The following is a 19,135-nucleotide window of genomic DNA, read 5'->3' as shown; positions in this document are numbered from 1 at the left end:
ACAATTTTTACTAATACAGGAAAAAACATACAGCTAACAAATATTGGGAAAGTTACAGAGTTACAAGAAATCGTAAAAGTACTAGTAAATAGTTATCCCTGGTCATCATTCAGTTACATTTGGGGCTTAACCTGTCTTCCTTTAGCCCCTCTCCCAACTCCCTTTTTAGATATTGGTTCCGGGAGCGCCTGCCCAGTCTCACCTGTATTGGATGATAGACCAGGCTACTCAACTCTAGCACGAGGTAGATTCAAGTTGGCACCATTGCTGGGTCTGAACCCCAGGTTGTTCCCTCTGGCCCTGGGTGGACCTGCACTTGCAGCCACCCTGGATCCATAACCCCCTGGGTAGGAAGGCACTTTCTACATGGCCTCCCCTGTTCCTCCTTTGAGCATTAGGCCATCCAATGATAACCTTTAATTATCTCCTTTACCCCTTTTTATGAGGTTTCTCTTATTCTATTCCCTTTAAACTTCACTTTCTTTCCTGGTCTGTTTCCCTCTGGTTAGATTTGTCAAATGTCCACCAGCCAGTAATTAAGCTGACTGTACTCTTATGTAGCTAGTTTCACTTAACTTTATTCTAAACCAATATCTGGGCCCAGTCTTAATGTAGCCCTGTGGCTCTTGCCTTTACCCTGGGATACTCTGTTCTTTTTCTAATAGCCACCTCTCCATATTTCAAAATTCTATCCCCATTTTTACTTCCCACAAACTTTCTGTTTTTTAAGGAATGCCATTACTTCGTCACTTAATTTTAGAGGGAACCAAAATGCTAAACTCATTGAAGAATCAAGCTCTTCCCAATTGAGAATACTAGCTCCTCCCATTTCCCCAGGTTCACTTGGATAACTGATAAACTCAGGTGCCTCACATCCCAGGGAATGGTTCTAACAGAATACAATAAATACAGTTTTACAATATCAAAAATACATAAAACAACAATATTGAAATTACAGAAGTTACATACAGTATAGGGGAAAACAACAAGAACAACAACAGAAAACATTTCTATCAAAACAAAAAGCATAAGGGAGGTTTTATCCCTCCTTACTAAGGAGTTAATTTCTTTTTAAAACATACATCTTACAAATTAGCCCAGAGGTTTCAGCTTTTGGTCTGCTGGCTATGGACTCTCTTGGTTGATGGTTGTTAGTGGGTTTTTTTTGAGGGGGGAGCTGTTAGTATCTTGTTTATAAAAATTTGGCATTTGGAGAATTTTCTAAATTCAAAAGGGTGTGCTGATTGGTGTTCAAACTCAGTTATAAACTCTTGTGATTGTATCTTGGATAAAAGAAATGAAATTTAGTCTCAACATTCGGACTTATAAAACTTTGAAGTTTTAAAAGATTAGTAGATTGATTTACTAATTTTACCAATGATTTTACCCATCATTTACCTGCTTAGGAAAAAAAAACACTCCTTTCTATTCTTTAGTCTTTGTTAGAAATTATGAAATTTTGAGCCTATGGCCAATCCAAAGTCTTTGCTGTGCAGTGAATAGAAGAGAAATACCAGGGCACAGGTGGTAATAAAAGTCTTTTTTCCCTATTCCTTCCTTTCAGCATTTTCCTGTTGCAGATAGTCTGAATCTTAACCAATCACATAAAGACCAATACATAACCTCTGCTTGTCTCATCTCAGAAAAGATATTTTCCACATAGTTACAGGAAAAAAATAGAAATTCTATAGATTGTGATTTCCTTCTTTCAACCTGAGAACTATACAGACTAGGAAAGAAAATAGGTTTTGGAGACAGATAAATTAGGGTTTGAATTCTGACTCTGCTACGCACTGAGTGCTGAATCGTAGGCAAATGTTTTGATCTCTGTATACCTTTTAGGATTGTTGTAAGGATAAAATGAAATTAAGTAAAGTGATGAGCATGGTGCCAGACACACAGTAAATACTTAATAGATATAAGGTATTCTGAAACTATCCACTTTCTCCCTTTACCTAACTCTTTAAAAATCAAGCCATTCACAGTTCAAAAGATAGACACCCACCAATTTCCTCAGAAAGTTATTCTGTCAGTTGTTCTTTCCTTTTCTTTATCTTTAAACCTTCCCATTTCTCCTTACTGTAAAAGTGTACAAAAAAAATCTATGCCCTCTGAAAAAATTTAAACTCAACATCAAGTATTACCATAACTCCTTCCTTGAAATGTTGGGAAAATTGTAAAAAGAGTAATCAACATCTTAAGTCTTAATTAGTCCTACTGATCTTCTGTCCTCCAGCAACTACCCTTTACTTAAAAACTGTCAGAAAAGCCTTCAAGACATCCTACTTTCTTAGTGTCCTTTCTTACACAGCAGCTTTCTTTCCTCTGCATGTTTGTTACAACCAGTATCACTTTCATGCATTGGAGAAGGAAATGGCAACCCACTCCAGTTTTCTTGCCTGAAGAATCCCAGGGACGGGGGAGCCTGGTGGGCTGCCGTCCAAGGGGTCGCACAGAGTCGGACATGACTGAAGTGACTTAGCAGCAGCAGCAGCAACAACAACACATATATGCAACGTTCTATGAATTTTTTCCCTACTTGGGACCTCTGTAATGACCATACCCTTTTGTTTTATTACTTACTCAGAACCATTCTAATCCCTATATTGCTTTTTTTTTATTGAACTCTCAGTTCTTATAGAATCATATTTCTTACCTCAAACCATCTGAACAAATTTAAATAGCCCTCAACAGAAAATATGCATACCAAGTCACATTTAACAGTACATGTCTGAATCTCTGTTTCTGTTTTTCATTAGGGATGCTGCCTCCCACTTAACAAATCACAACTCTTTCATATTCTACATACCTGCATTCATACTGTAGTTCTCGACTTTCTGCCTACACCTCCTTAAACCTTTATATTAACTTGAGCTACCCCAGGATTCTGATGGACTCCAAACTCTTCTCTGAAGCTGCTGTTTCCATTCCATTATTTGCTGTTCAGTATTGATCATATTAACTCCTGACATTCCAAATTAAATCCACAATTTCAGTTAAGTAAAATTTATCTCAGTATTTTTTTTACTCTGACTCACCTCCAACCACTCACTGGGATTCATATTACTGATCCTTAGTGAAACCTTGTAAGCACATAATCTGCAATCTTTGTTCAAACACTAAAAGAGCAGGCAGGATAAGTTGAACATTACTATTTAACCACAATATAGCCATTCCCTTTATCACTAGAATTTGTATCAATCTAGCTAGAGAGTCCATAGTCCTCCAAATTTGACCTGTTAAAGAGATTGGCCAAGGTTCAAGTCTGAGACACTCATTCACTTGTTCATTCATCTCACAACCAATTTCCCTTTCCCCAAACACTGAAATTTTTAACATTTCCTCTGTGCTGACTTTGAACCTTTCTTCCTATCCTACTTCATGTTCACCATTATCATTGATAGCTGTCATCTTTACTGCCGTCTTTCTTGAATGATAACATCTCTCCAGAATGCAATGTAACCGTGGGATATCCACTCATTTCCTCTTCCCTCTCTTGTAGCCTTAGAAAAAGCCTCTGCTTGGTACCTCCAAGGCTTGGTTCACAGTCTGGCCTTTTAAATGCCTTCAGTATGTGAAAATGTGAACCTATGCTTTATTATTCAAAACAATCCCATCCTCTGGCATGCGTTACCATATCTGGATGTCAGGATTACTGATGTTACGAGGACTGCTGCTCATGCTCCCTTCAGATTTTGTTTTTTTGACTTTCTCTCTATATGACCGTTTATTCGCTTGAATCCACCCACTCTGACATAATTACCTGATAGATTTTTTTCAGGCAGCCACCAATTTCCTTGTGACAATTTCTTTTTATGTTTTCTCCCATTTTCCCTTATTTCATTAATTGGGATCAAGTTGGACAAGTAGCACTCTGCATCATAACTGTTATAAATTATTCTTGCAATTATTAAGGAACATTATATGTATTCTGTCCACTAAGTTTTCACTTTAACCACTTCTTTCCATTTTTCCTTTGCTTACTTTCATTAGAAAAACAACAAACATATGAACATTTTATCAAGTATGTATAGGAGGCATATTTTCCCAGTGCTGAATACAGTTCTTTAAAAATCCAGTTGATTGCACTGTACCACCTTGCTTTGTACTTGACCATGTTGTAGCCTCTCCCTCCACAAACATTCTGCATTGTCTCTCTTCCCATAAAACAGTGCTTGCTCATGGTTGTAACAGACGGCACCTAATGCTTTCTTATAGTCACTAGTCTGCACCTACTGTCTGGCCTCCATACCACATACGGTACCCCTCCTGCCCATGAGATCTGCTGGTACCCCAGATTAGGAGCTCTTGAAGCTGTCTTCCCCTTTTCTGTGGAGCCCCCTTTAACTACCCTTACCCTTCACACAGCCATGAGGTCCTTCCCGCCCTCCATGCTGCCTGTCCCTTTCTTTCCCCATTGACTCTCCTCACCCATCTCAACACTGGCCCACCACCTTCACAGACACTCCAGAATCCGAATAGTCTCTCTGCATGCTGAATGCGAGTGAACCTTGCTCAGCCATCCTCTGCCTTTTCTCCACTCTTGTGTTCCAGCCCCTCTGCTTTGTCCTCAGCATGCCATCCTACTTCCCTGACCACCTGCTCACAGGTGCAGTGGGCTTTTCCTTGATATCTGCTCTCTCGTTGAGCCTCCCTCATGCTCCCCTGTAGCCAGCTCTTGGTCTACAACATACTGTAGTGACTCTGTATGCTGTCCTCATTCATCCCTAAGTACCTGTCTTTTCAGATCCCTCAGGCTTCTGTCTGACCTTCTATTATTTCATCTAGTCATGCCCTGCACTCACAGGCTTATTTCAAACACTTTCTACAGCCCACTACCTCTACCAGCTCAACCTCCTCTGCCTCATCCACTTCTCCCATACTCCACCATGGTCTCAACCGTGCTGTCCTCTGCTTCCTGCAGGGGCTTCTCACTGCCTTGGCCCACTCATGGGGGTAGAGCTCCTGGATGGACATCCGGCTCCATCCTTTTGCCACTTTGCTGTCACATTTCGTGCACTGTGTTCCCTAACCCTCTCAACTACCCTCTCCCACCCTAGGTAATGGGTGCCATCGCCTCACCTTCCTCATTCTTCTTACCCATAGACCTCCTCTCCTCTACCACCTGTTTCAGAATGCTCACCTGATCCCTCCTACCCCTGGGGCACGATTTTATCATCTCTCCTGACTTCCTTCTCTATTGCACATATGCAAAAGAAACTGTCCAACCTCCCTCATGTGACATTCTTTAAAGAGGGTACTGTCTGAACCTTCCAGCTCATTCTTCTCTGTCCTGTGCACCCTTCTTGATCCTCACCTTCTACTCAACCCAATTCAGTCCTCTCTGCATCCCACAGTGTGATACACTGTGCTGAATCCGCACGCTCTACCTTCCGGCCCATCCTCACGTACCAGGCTGAGCTCGCCTCCTGGGCCCCATGACCCCATGTCGCCCCTCCCTGTAACCTTTTGTGTTTCCATCACACCCTTGTCTCACACTCTTCTGATCAGGTCTCGGGGAGCCTCGGCCTTTGATTCTCCAACTTTTCCTTTCACCGCAGCACTCTCACCTTCTTCGTACCCTCTTGCCCCCACACCTGCCAGCTCCCTTCCTGACACCTCACACTCTGTCCAGACCTGCACAGAGCCCTGGTCCTGCTGTCTGCCCTGGTGCTGCTGTGTACCCTCCTGCCCTCCTCCCTCCTAGCAGTCATCTCTCCCCCAGACGCTCTTCTGCACTGACCTCTCCCACCCCCTCTGCCCTTTCCCATTATGTGGACATCCCCTCTGGTGTTCTCTTCACAAATACACACAACGCTCCTTCCTTTCAGTAACCACTTCCATCTCCCTTGACCCTACTAAAGAGATTTAAATCTTAGGCTCAGGGACACCATGCTTACAATCCACTCACAACTGATTGACAGTAACTCCCCCCCATCCTACCTCCTACCCCCCATCATTCAGGTGCCTTGTCGGCTACATTCATTTATTCGCTGTCTGCCTATTCCTGGGTCCTTTTCCTTCTTCTCTGACACTCTGGCCTCTGATGCCTCCCTCAGCCCTGACCCGGGAGCTCCTCTGCTCACCCTTCACCTGCCTGCCCAGCTCTCCACCTGCCCTTCCCCCCAGTGATTTTCACCCGAGGATGCATGACACCAAAGGCCAGCCTATCAGCAGCATCTCTGAGGAATGTTTTTGGGTTTTCTTTTGGAATGTTTTTGGGTTTGTTTTTGTTTGGAGCAGACCACTGCTCACCCTCAGATGTTCTGATAGGCCTCCCTTGGGGTCCATGCCCCAGCCCCCCCGGCGGGTGACAACCACCCCCCCCACCCCGGGGAAGAATCACTGCTGTGGAAGGCCAGCCTGCCTCCCTGGGCTGCACTCTCCCCTTGCCCGCCTCGCGCCTCCCATCAGTTGCCACTGGCCCAGTTCCTCAAACATCCCAGCACTGCTCCCCTCACACTGCTCCGGCACTGTCCTCCTGGAACCACCTCATTCCCTTCCGTGTTAGCTCGGCGATACCTGACGTGCCCCCAACCCCAGTCTGCATCAAACACTATTCATTTCACGCACCCCTATGTACCCCTCCTGTCCTTCACCCTTTGTGACTCTCAGGCTTTGGAACAATATCTTTGGTGCAGACCTGTCCTTCTTGGCCCTTGCCTCTGTCCATTACCCCAGGTTACCCTGCTTCATTTCAGACCTGGGGAGGCTAGCCCCCCCACCCCAAGTCTTCCTGTCCCTCTGTGTTTCCACTGAGCAGACCTTTCCCTTCCTCCCTTCCTCCCTTCCTGCAGTGACTCCCCTTTGTCCTCTCTGTGTGGACTCACTGGTCCTCCTGGTCCTCAACCTGTAGTCATCACCCCAACACTGGGCATGTCAGTTAAAGCAGATGATGTTCCCAGTATATGCAGGTGGCTCATAACCGCCGCCCCACCTTGATCCCAAACATCCCTCTCCCAGGCCCAGGTCTCTCAAACCTGACATGAACCCCAACCCAAACCCATTCCCTACCCACTCCTGATACCCACCTCCCACCCTGTCCCCTGGCCCCATCCCCAGCAGTTCAGATCCGTAGTACTGAAGAGCCTGGCCGAAAGGTCTACCCTAGCCAGGACATTCCAGGCTGCAGCAGCAGCCACTGCCCCCACCCCCCGCTCGCCACCCCTTTCTTTTCACGCCTCCCTCCACAAGCCTCAGCCCCCACTGGCCGGCCCTGTAAGTCTAAGTCATTCTGGGTGGCCCGTCTGCCAGAATGCCTCTCTGCCACCTCCCTCATCCCCTTCTTCCCCCTGCTGCTGTCCAGCCTGTGTCCCTTCCCCTTCCCTCTGCTCTCCATCCTCCCCGGGTGCCTCCCATCACCTGGCCTGTGTGTGCCAGGTGACCCTCCTGTCCTGCCACATCAAGACCCCTTGTGTTCCTTCCTGTGACCTTTCCTCGCGTGATCCACTCCTCCCCTTCCCCTCCCTGGCTGAGAGGAGAGTGTCAGCCTCTTCTCTAGGCCCATCATCTCCTCTCCGTGCTCCCTGATGACTGTCATCTCTGCCCTGGGTCATCCCTTCTCCATAAGGGGTGCTCCCTCCTGGGACCTGCTCTCCCAGCTCACACTCCTTCCATCCCCTGCCCTGCCCCCTTCTCTCCAGAACCACCTGCTGTCTCTCGTTCAGTCCTTTCGTGCCTTGGGCCACGGTTTCCCTTTAGACTCCCTTTCCCTTAGCCTGGCACTGTCTCTTCTTTTCTCACTTCCCTTTTAATCAAGCCACTGCTCCCAGGACTTAAACCAGGCCCCTACCTTCCCACCTCTTCCCTCCTTCTCCTCCAATGTTCCCACCTCTCCTCCTTTGGACCCTGGAATGCATCCCTGCCCATTGCCTTGCTCTCCTACTCCCTGATGACATGATTTGGATCTCCCCTTTGCCCTCTTTCCCCCTCAGCTGTGCTTTAAGACTCTTCTGGTTCTCCATCCTCCTGCCCCTCTGTTCCCCACATCTAGCCTCCTGATCTGAGCCCCCAACCCCAGTCTCCACCATCCTGCCCTCCGCTCTCTCTTCCTGTGCCTCTTTGTCTCCCCCATTTTCTTCTCTGACTAGACCTATGTTTTGAAGGTCCCTGTTTTTCCCCTGGTTCCTTGTGTGCAGTCTCTCTGCCACATTCTAGGCCTCCACCCTTGAGAGGTCCCTTGTAAATAACAGAAGCACTGTTGATAACACTTTAATTCCCGGCCACTCATCTGCCAATTCTATTTGCTATCCACACTGGACCCCATCCACTTGAGTCCATCCTCAAGCCCCCGAGGTTCCCTGCAGTGTTTCCGTGCAGGCTCTCTTGTCTCTCCCTGTGCAGTGCTGCCCCGTTTCCTCCACGTCACCAGTCGTCCTGGCCCCTGTCTCCAGCTGCTCCTAGGAGCCTTGGGTCTTCACGAAGGCCAGGCCATGGTCTTTAGGCTCCCTTTTCCTGTCTCAACTTCCTTCTTCTCCTCTCTTCCCTCTTAGTCAAGCTGTTGCCCACAGTTCTTTACCCCAAGCTGCCACTTCCTCCTCTTCTTCCTTCCTTCCCTGGCCACCACTGCTCCCATTTCTTCTCCATCAGCTCCCATGCTGCATACCTGCCAGCTGTCCTTGACCTCAGGTTCCCCCTTGAAATATTCCAGGTCCTCCCCGGCCACTTTCTCTCTTGGTCCCATTCCATTCACCACAGCTGTGTGCCGATTTCTATGACCGCCATCCCCCCCATCCCATCTACCTTGTTCCCTCTGTTGTCCATCAGCTCTCAGCCTCTCAAACAAGAGACCCTGACCTCCTAACCCCCATCACCCCACCCCTTGCTCTCCCCGCTCTGTGGCCCTTTGCTTCTGACATTACCTTCTTGGACTACAACCCCCACTACTAGCCAAGGTGCCTCCTCCGGGGCAGAGTCTCTGTGTACATGTTAGACCTCCATCCTGTCCAGCCCCTAGGAAGAGCAGAAGCACAGATCAGAGACCACTGCCCAGTGTCACCTCCACCTGATTCTGACCCTGAGTCCCTCACACGTTGGTGAGCTTCCTCCTTCCTAGCCCCCATTTACTGCCAACGGTCCCTTCTTCTCCCATCCACTCCCCTGAACCAACTGGAATCCCACAGATCACCTTGTGTGGCTGCCAGACTCCAGTGTGCGTCTCCCTGTGCACACTGGTTATACACTGAACTGACTCAGCCCCTGTCCTCCTTTTCTCACACTCTTGTCTCCCACGAGACCCTCTACTTCACCTTCAACGCCCCCTTCCACCTGCCAGTTCTGGGGCAATTCATGGGTCTTTTCCTTGATCTCTGCTCCCTGCTGTCATGATGCTCCACCTGTTGTCAGCCTCTTCCTCTTTAATATGGGGTAAGAGTCCTTCTGCTCTCTCCCCCACCTTTTCTGGTCCACCATTCTGGAGAATGTTGATGCTTCTGTGAGCTTCTCTCTGACCTGTCATATCTGCCCATACCCTACACTGACACAGTTGTTTCCCAAGTTCTTCAATGGGCCAGTACCTCTGGCTACCAACTCGTCCTCCCCAGGCCTTCTCTCCCCTCCTCTTTCCCTCACTGGCTTCACGTGCACTTTGCTTTGCCTCCTGCACGGACTTCCTTATGCCCTCAGTCCGTTACTAGGGGCAAAAGTTCCTCGATTCTCCATGTCCACTCCCACCTACACACTCTGTCCGATCCCACACTTGGTGCAGGGCTTTCCTGACCTTTTCAACAAGCCTCTCCTGCCTTAGCCACCAGGCTCCACAGTGAGCCCTTCCTCACTCTTAGCACCTCTTTACCACCTTCTCCCTTGCTTATTAGGAGACTGCTGGGTCACATTTCCAGGTCTTTGCTGCTTTTCAGTTACTGCCTACACAGCAGAGGAGCAGTCCTCCCCAAGCCACATGATATTCCTTCAACTCCCGCTGTGAACATTCTGGCTGGAGTCAGTTGTCTCCTCTGCTCTATGCTCCCTTCTCCATCCATCACCTTCTGCTCACCCCAATACAGGAATCTCTGTCTTTGTTCAGAAACACTGTACTGAATCCACATGCCCTGCCGCACCAACCCCTGCTCACTCCCAGTCTGTGGTTTCCTTAGACTCCAGGCTCCCAACATGTCGCTCCCCATAACCTTTCATATCTTTATTCAGACTCCTCTGTTGCGTATTTTTTTTGACACAGCTCTAAGGGAGCCATTTCTCCTTATTCTCCTTTTTCCTCTCACAGTGGCACTTTTTGATCTCCTCTCACTCTGCACTTCCTGATGCCCGATCCATACAACAGTTCTCAGTCTCACCCTGCATAGTCATGGGTGTGCCTTCCGCTTCCTTGTCTCCTCCTTCCTCCCTCCCGTGTAGTCATCTCTCCCCGAAACACACTCCTGGACTGTCCTCTCCCACCCCTCTGCCCCATCCTTCAGCATCAATCTCCCCTCCTTTCTGGTAGTCTCACTGCTCACATAAACACGACCCACCATCTGTTCAAGTTGCCCTCCCATCGCTCTAAGCCCTACTAAGAGCCCTCAGGCATCCTCAGCTCTGGGACCGCCATGTTGGGACTTCACTTCTGTCGCATTAAGAGTAATACGAACCAACCATGCCCCCATCGTTCCAGTTGCCTTGTCGGCTACATTAATTTACTTACTGTGTGCCTGGTCCTGGGTCCCTTTCCTCTATGTCTGACATTCTAGATGCGGATGCTTCTCTCTGCCCGACCCCGGGGGGTCCTCTGTTCACCCTTCACCTGCGTGCTCACCTCTCGATCTGCCCTTCCCCCAGTGATTCTCACCCAAGGATGCATGACCCCCAAGGCCAGCCTATCAGCAGCATCTCTGAGGAATGTTTTTGGGTTTTCTTTTGGAATGTTTTAGGGTTTGTTTTTGTTTGGAGCAGACCACTGCTCACCCTCAGATGTTCTGATAGGCCTCCCTTGGGGTCCATGCCCCAGCCCCCCCGCGGGTGACAACCCCACCCCCAACCCCCCACCCCCGTGGAAGAATCACTGCTGTGGAAGGCCAGCCTGCCTCCCTGGGCTGCACTCTCCCCTTGCCCGCCTCGCGCCTCCCATCAGTTGCCACTGGCCCAGTTCCTCAAACATCCCAGCACTGCTCCCCTCACACTGGTCCGGCACTGTCCTCCTGGAACCACCTCATTCCCTTCCATGTTCGCTCGGCGACACCTGACGTGCCCCCAACCCCAGTCTGCATCAAACACTATTCATTTCACGCACCCCTATGTACCCCTCCTGTCCTGCACCCTTTATGACTCTCAGGCTTTGGAACAATATCTTTGGTGCAGACCTGTCCTTCTTGGCACTTGCCACTGTCCATTACCCTAGGTTCAGTTCAGTTCAGTCGCTCAGTCGTGTCCGACTCTTTGCGACCCCATGAATTGCAGCACGCCAGGCCTCTCTGTCCATCAACATCTCCCGGAGTCTACCCAAACCCATGTCCTTCGAGTCGGAGATGCCATCCAACCATCTCATCCTCTGTCGTCCCCTTCTCCTCCCGCCCCCAATCCTACCCAGCATTAGGGTCTTTTCCAATGAGTCAACCCTTCGCATGAGGTGGCCAAAGTATTGCAGTTTCAGCTTCAACATCAGTCCTTCCAATGAACACCCAGGACTGATCTCCTTTAGGATGGACTGGTTGGATCTCCTCGCAGTCCAAGGCACTCTCAAGAGTCTTCTCCAACACCACAGTTCAAAAGCATCAATTCTTCGGCACTCAGCTTTTTTCACCGCCCAACTCTCACATCCATACATGACCACTGGAAAAACCATAGCCTTGACTAGACGGACTTTTGTTGGCAAAGTAATGTCTCTGCTTTTAAACATGCTATCTAGGTTGTCCATAACCTTCCTTCCAAGGAGTAAGCGTCTTTTAATTTCATGGCTGCAGTCACCATCAGCAGTGATTCTGGAGCCCCCCAAAATAAAGTCTGACACTGTTTCCACTGTTTCCCCATCTATTTCCCATGAAGTGATGGGACCAGATGCCATGATCTTAGTTTTCTGAACGTTGAGCTTTAAGCCAACTTTTTCACTCTCCCCTTTCACCTTCATCAAGAGGCTCTTTAGTTCTTCTTCACTTTCTGCCATAAGGGTGGTGTCATCCGTATATCTGAGGTTATTGATATTTCTCCCGGCAATCTTGATTCCAGCTTGTGTTTCTTCCAGCCCAGCGTTTCTCATGATGTACTCTGCATATAAGTTAAATAAGCAGGGTGACAATATACAGCCTTGACGTACTCCTTTTCCTATTTGGAACCAGTCTGTTGTTCCATGTCCAGTTCTAACTGTTGCTTCCTGACCTGCATACAGGTTTCTCAAGACACAGGTCAGGTGGTCTGGTATTCCCATCTCTTTCAGAATTTTCCACAGTTTATTGTGATCCACACAGTCAAAGGCTTTGGCATAGTCAATAAAGCAGAAATAGATGTTTTTCTGGAACTCTCTTGCTTGTTCGATGATCCAGCGGATATTGGCAATTTGATCTCTGGTTCCTCTGCCTTTTCTAAAACCAGCTTGAACATCTGGAAGTTCACGGTTCACGTACTGCTGAAGCCTGGCTTGGAGAATTTTGAGCATTACTTTCCTAGCATGTGAGATGAGTGCAATTGTGCGGTAGTTTGAGCATTCTTTGGCATTGCCTTTCTTTGGGATTGGAACGAAAACTGACCTTTTCCAGTCCTGTGGCCACTGCTGAGTTTTCCAAATTTGCTGGCATATCGAGTGCAGCACTTTCACAGCATCACCTTTGAGGATTTGAAATAGCTCAACTGGAATTCCATCACCTCCACTAGCTTTGTTCGTAGTGATGCTTTCTAAGGCCCACTTGACTTCACATTCCAGCATGTCTGGCTCTAGGTGAGTGATCACACCATCGTGATTATCTGGGTCGTGAAGATCCTTTTTCTACAGTTCTTCTGTGTATTCTTGCCACCTCTTCTCAATATCTTCTGCTTCTGTTAGGTCCATACCATTTCTGTCCTTTATCGAGCCTATCTTTGCATGAAATGTTCCTTTGGTATATATGGAAAAGAAATGCAAAAAAGCAAAATGGCTGTCTGAGGAGGCCTTACAGATAGCTGGGAAGAGAAGAGAAGCGAAAAGCAAAGGAGAAAAGGAAAGATATTCCCATCTGAATGCAGAGTTCCAAACAATAGCAAGGAGAGATAGGAAAGCCTTCCTCAGCGATCAGTACAAAGAAATAGAGGAAAACAACAGATTGGGAAAGACTAGAGATCTCTTCAAGAAAATTAGAGATACCAAAGGAACATTTCATACCCTAGGTTACCCTGCTTCATTTCAGACATGGGGAGGCTAGGCGCCCCCCCCCCCCCGCCAAAGTCTTCTTGGCCCTCTGTGTTTCCAGTGAGCAGACCTTTCCCTTCCTCACTTCCTGCAGTGACACTGGACTCACCCACAGGTGTGCACACTGAAGGCCCTAAGAGTACGTGCCAGTGCTCTGTGTAGACTCCATCTCGCTGTGCAGCTTCTGCCCTGTTTCCTCGTTTCCATGCCTATCACTGGGTCCCTCCCCCTGTTTGCTCCTGAGGGCCGCAGGTATTTAAGCACCTGGGCCCTGGGTTCCCAGCTCTGCTCCTACTGTCTCCAGTGCCTAGCACATATTTCCAGTCCTCTTAACGCCCATTATCTGCCAACATGCCCAGACTGGGAGCTGTTCACGTGGCCTTCGCCTTGTGCACGGTGCCCCCTTTACTGTCTCCGATCCCCTAGTACCCCCATGAGCGTTTCTCCCCTCTTCTGTCCCTTTCTCTTCCCTTGACACCCCTAGTGGATTTCAGGGGCCACCGGCTCCCGGCTGCGCCCAGACTGCTCTGTCCCTTTTCCCACACTCAGTGTGGGTGGAACCTTCCTTGGCCCAGCCTCTGCCTTTTCTTTATCTCTTATCTTCAAGAGTCTTTCTGCTTTTCTTAACGTCCTGCCAGCATGCCACAGGACCGATGGTCTCTCCTTGACATCCACTCACTTCTGCACCTGCCCTCATGCTCCCTCCAGTGCCGGGTGTGCTGTCCTGAACCATCCGCTGTCCTGGTTTTGCCCCGAAGCACTTGTCCTTTTGGGGGCCACCATCTTGGAGACAGACCTGCCTCTCTGGGCCCCTCTCTGACCTTCCATCATCTTCTCACTCCTCTCCCAGGTTCGCTGCTGGCCGTACCCACACGGCTCTTCCTCCTGCATGGGATCTGTCATACCCTTGCCCCACTCTGGGAGGCAGAGTGTCCGACTCTCCATACCCACTTCTTCCCGTTCTATGTAACCCTTCTCCTGAGGTGGTGGATTCCCTGACCCTCTCGTGGAACTTCTCATTCCTCAGCTGCAAGGGTCCATCTGACCTGCCCCCCTCCTCCTCTCGGACCCCTTCTTCTCCACCACACTCTCTCAGTTGTCCGAGGCAGCTCGCCTGCCCTCCTCCACTCTGGGCCTGGTTTCTAGGTCTCTCCTGCTTTGCTTCTCCAGGGCACACACAGCAACACTTTCAGCTACTCTCTGTGAGCCCTCAAGCTGGACTGAGTAGTCTCCTCTGATGTGGGCTCCCTTCTCGGTCTCCCATCCGCTGCTCCACCCGGTTGAGTGGTCTCTGCCTCAGTCACACTGTGACACACTGTCCTGTCCACGGGCCCCACCCGCCAAAGCTCCTGTTCTGGGAACCCAAGCCCTCTGTCCTCCCAGCTCCCGCTAGTGTAACCTTTCATGTCCCATTCAGATTGTTTCGTACTCCTCCGACACCCTCGTGGGGAACCCTTCCTGGCTCTCTACCTTCCTCCCTTCAGCACAGTACTGTTACCTTTAGCCTCCTCCCACGCTGCCACACCTGCCATCCCCAACCTCCCTCTGCACAGAGCCCTGGCCCTGCTGTCCGCCCTCCTCCTCCTCCCTCCTAGCAGGCCCCTATCCCCAGACACTCTCCTGCACTGACCTCTGCCACCCGCTCTGGCCTTTGCAGCAGTGTGGACGTCCCGTCTGGTGCTCGCTGCCCTCATACATACAACCGCTCTTCCTTTCAGTCTCCACTGGCATCTCTGGGCTTTGTACCTCAAGCTTCCTCAGCTCTGGGACCACCAAGTTGGCCATTCAATCTGGAACGGTTCACAGCAATTCCATTCCTCCCCTCATCATTCGGGTGGCTTGTCAGCTACATCCATTTGCTCGCTGTCTGCCTATCCCTGGGTCCTTTTCCTCCTTGTCTGCCACTCTGGCCTCTGATGCCTCCCTCAGCCCTGACCCGGGAGCTCCTCTGCTCACCCTTCACCTGCCTGCCCTGCTCTCCACCTGCCCTTCCCCCCAGTGATTCTCACCCGAGGATGCATGACCCCCAAGGCCAGCCTATCAGCAGCATCTCTGAGGAATGTTTTTGTGTTTTCTTTTGCAATGTTTTTGGGTTTGCTTTTGTTTGGAGCAGACCACTGCTCACCCTCAGATGTTCTGATAGGCCTCCCTTGGGGTCCATGCCCCAGCCCCCCCGCGGGTGACAACCACCCCCCCCCACCCCGGGGAAGAATCACTGCTGTGGAAGGCCAGCCTGCCTCCCTGGGCTGCACTCTCCCCTTGCCCGCCTCGCGCCTCCCATCAGTTGCCACTGGCCCAGTTCCTCAAACATCCCAGCACTGCTCCCCTCACACTGGTCCGGCACTGTCCTCCTGGAACCACCTCATTCCCTTCCATGTTCGCTCGGCGACACCTGACGTGCCCCCAACCCCAGTCTGCATCAAACACTATTCATTTCACGCACCCCTATGTACCCCTCCTGTCCTGCACCCTTTATGACTCTCAGGCTTTGGAACAATATCTTTGGTGCAGACCTGTCCTTCTTGGCACTTGCCACTGTCCATTACCCTAGGTTCAGTTCAGTTCAGTCGCTCAGTCGTGTCCGACTCTTGGCGACCTCATGAATTGCAGCACGCCAGGCCTCTCTGTCCATCAACATCTCCCGGAGTCTACCCAAACCCATGTCCTTCGAGTCGGTGATGCCATCCAACCATCTCATCCTCTGTCGTCTCCTTCTCCTCCCGCCCCCAATCCTACCCAGCATTAGGGTCTTTTCCAATGAGTCAACCCTTCGCATGAGGTGGCCAAAGTATTGCAGTTTCAGCTTCAACATCAGTCCTTCCAATGAACATCCAGGACTGATCTCCTTTAGGATGGACTGGTTGGATCTCCTCACAGTCCAAGGCACTCTCAAGAGTCTTCTCCAACACCACAGTTCAAAAGCATCAATTCTTCGGCACTCAGCTTTTTTCACCGCCCAACTCTCACATCCATACATGACCACTGGAAAAACCATAGCCTTGACTAGACGGACTTTTGTTGGCAAAGTAATGTCTCTGCTTTTAAACATGCTATCTAGGTTGGCCATAACCTTCCTTCCAAGGAGTAAGCGTCTTTTAATTTCATGGCTGCAGTCACCATCAGCAGTGATTCTGGAGCCCCCCAAAATAAAGTCTGACACTGTTTCCACTGTTTCCCCATCTACTTCCCATGAAGTGATGGGACCAGATGCCATGATCTTAGTTTTCTGAACGTTGAGCTTTAAGCCAACTTTTTCACTCTCCTCTTTCACCTTCATCAAGAGGCTTTTTAGTTCTTCTTCACTTTCTGCCATAAGGGTGGTGTCATCCGCATATCTGAGGTTATTGATATTTCTCCCGGCAATCTTGATTCCAGCTTGTGTTTCTTCCAGCCCAGCGTTTCTCATGATGTACTCTGCATATAAGTTAAATAAGCAGGGTGACAATATACAGCCTTGACGTACTCCTTTTCCTATTTGGAACCAGTCTGTTGTTCCATGTCCAGTTCTAACTGTTGCTTCCTGACCTGCATACAGGTTTCTCAAGACACAGGTCAGGTGGTCTGGTATTCCCATCTCTTTCAGAATTTTCCACAGTTTATTGTGATCCACACAGTCAAAGGCTTTGGCATAGTCAATAAAGCAGAAATAGATGTTTTTCTGGAACTCTCTTGCTTTTTCGATGATCCAGCGGATATTGGCAATTTGATCTCTGGTTCCTCTGCCTTTTCTAAAACCAGCTTGAACATCTGGAAGTTCACGGTTCACGTACTGCTGAAGCCTGGCTTGGAGAATTTTGAGCATTACTTTCCTAGCATGTGAGATGAGTGCAATTGTGCGGTAGTTTGAGCATTCTTTGGCATTGCCTTTCTTTGGGATTGGAACGAAAACTGACCTTTTCCAGTCCTGTGGCCACTGCTGAGTTTTCCAAATTTGCTGGCATATCGAGTGCAGCACTTTCACAGCATCACCTTTGAGGATTTGAAATAGCTCAACTGGAATTCCATCACCTCCACTAGCTTTGTTCGTAGTGATGCTTTCTAAGGCCCACTTGACTTCACATTCCAGCATGTCTGGCTCTAGGTGAGTGATCACTCCATCGTGATTATCTGGGTCGTGAAGATCCTTTTTCTACAGTTCTTCTGTGTATTCTTGCCACCTCTTCTCAATATCTTCTGCTTCTGTTAGGTCCATACCATTTCTGTCCTTTATCGAGCCTATCTTTGCATGAAATGTTCCTTTGGTATATATGGAAAAGAAATGCAAAAAAGCAAAATGGCTGTCTGAGGAGGCCTTACAGATAGCTGGGAAGAGAAGAGAAGCGAAAAGCAAAGGAGAAAAGGAAAGATATTCCCATCTGAATGCAGAGTTCCAAACAATAGCAAGGAGAGATAAGAAAGCCGTCCTCAGCGATCAGTACAAAGAAATAGAGGAAAACAACAGATTGGGAAAGACTAGAGATCTCTTCAAGAAAATTAGAGATACCAAAGGAACATTTCATACCCTAGGTTACCCTGCTTCATTTCAGACATGGGGAGGCTAGGCGCCCCCCCCCCCCAAAGTCTTCTTGTCCCTCTGTGTTTCCAGTGAGCAGACCTTTCCCTTCCTCACTTCCTGCAGTGACACTGGACTCACCCACAAGTGTGCACACTGAAGGCCCTAAGAGTACGTGCCAGTGCTCTGTGTAGACTCCATCTCGCTGTGCAGCTTCTGCCCTGTTTCCTCGTTTCCATGCCTATCACTGGGTCTCTTCCCCTGTTTGCTCCTGAGGGCCGCAGGTATTTAAGCACCTGGGCCCTGGGTTCCCAGCTCTGCTCCTACTGTCTCCAGTGCCTAGCACATATTTCCAGTCCTCTTAACCCCCACGATCTGCCAACATGCCCAGACTGGGAGCTGTTCACGTGGCCTTCGCCTTGTGCACGGTGCCCCCTTTACTGTTTCCGAGCCCCTGGCACCCCCATGAGCGTTTCTCCCCTCTTCTGTCCCTTTCTCTTCCCTTGACGCCCCTAGTGGTTTTCAGGGGCCACTGGCTCCCAGCTGCGCCCAGACTGCTCTGTCCCTTTTCCCACACTCAGTGTGGGTGGAACCTTCCTTGGCCCAGCCTCTGCCTTTTCTTTCTCTCTTATCTTCAAGAATCTTTCTGCTTCTCTTACGTCCTGCCAGCATGCCACAGGGCCGATGGTCTCTCCTTGACATCTACTCACTTCTGGACCTGCCCTCATGCTCCCTCCGGTGCCGGGTGTGCTGTCCTGAACCATCCGCTGTCCTGGTTTTGCCCCGAAGCACTTGTCCTTTTGGGGGCCACCATCTTGGAGACAGACCTGCCTCTCTGGGCCCTGCTCTGACCTTCCGTCATCTCCTCACACCTCTCCCAGGTTCCCTGCTGGCCGTACCCACACGGCTCTTCCTCCTGCATGGGATCTGTCATACCCTTGCCCCACTCTGGGAGGCAGAGTGTCCGACTCTCCATACCCACTTCTTCCCGTTCTATGTAACTCTTCTCCTGAGGTGGTGGATTCCCTGACCCTCTCGTGGAACTTCTCATTCCTCAGCTGCAAGGGTCCATCTGACCTGCCCCCCTCCTCCTCTCGGACCCCTTCTTCTCCACCACACTCTCTCAGTTGTCCGAGGCAGCTCGCCTGCCCTCCTCCACTCTGGGCCTGGTTTCTAGGTCTCTCCTGCTTTGCTTCTCCAGGGCACACACAGCAACACTTTCAGCTACTCTCTGTGAGCCCTCAAGCTGGACTGAGTAGTCTCCTCTGATGTGGGCTCCCTTCTCGGTCTCCCATCCGCTGCTCCACCCGGTTGAGTGGTCTCTGCCTCAGTCA

General features: G+C 49.6%; 1 protein-coding gene across 2 annotated transcripts in view; it reads left to right on the top strand.

Moving 5' to 3' along the window:
• COPG2 (coat protein complex I subunit gamma 2) overlaps positions 1-19,135 on the top strand; it is a 462,375-nt gene that overhangs the window by 83,462 nt on the left and 359,778 nt on the right. The gene's annotated exons all lie outside the window — the stretch shown is intronic.

This window comes from Giraffa tippelskirchi, chromosome 10 (genome assembly GCF_054371585.1).
Source record: "Giraffa tippelskirchi isolate mGirTip1 chromosome 10, T2T-mGirTip1v1.2.pri, whole genome shotgun sequence".
Lineage (NCBI taxonomy): Eukaryota > Metazoa > Chordata > Mammalia > Artiodactyla > Giraffidae > Giraffa > Giraffa tippelskirchi.
This window is presented reverse-complemented; position numbering and strand designations above follow the sequence as displayed.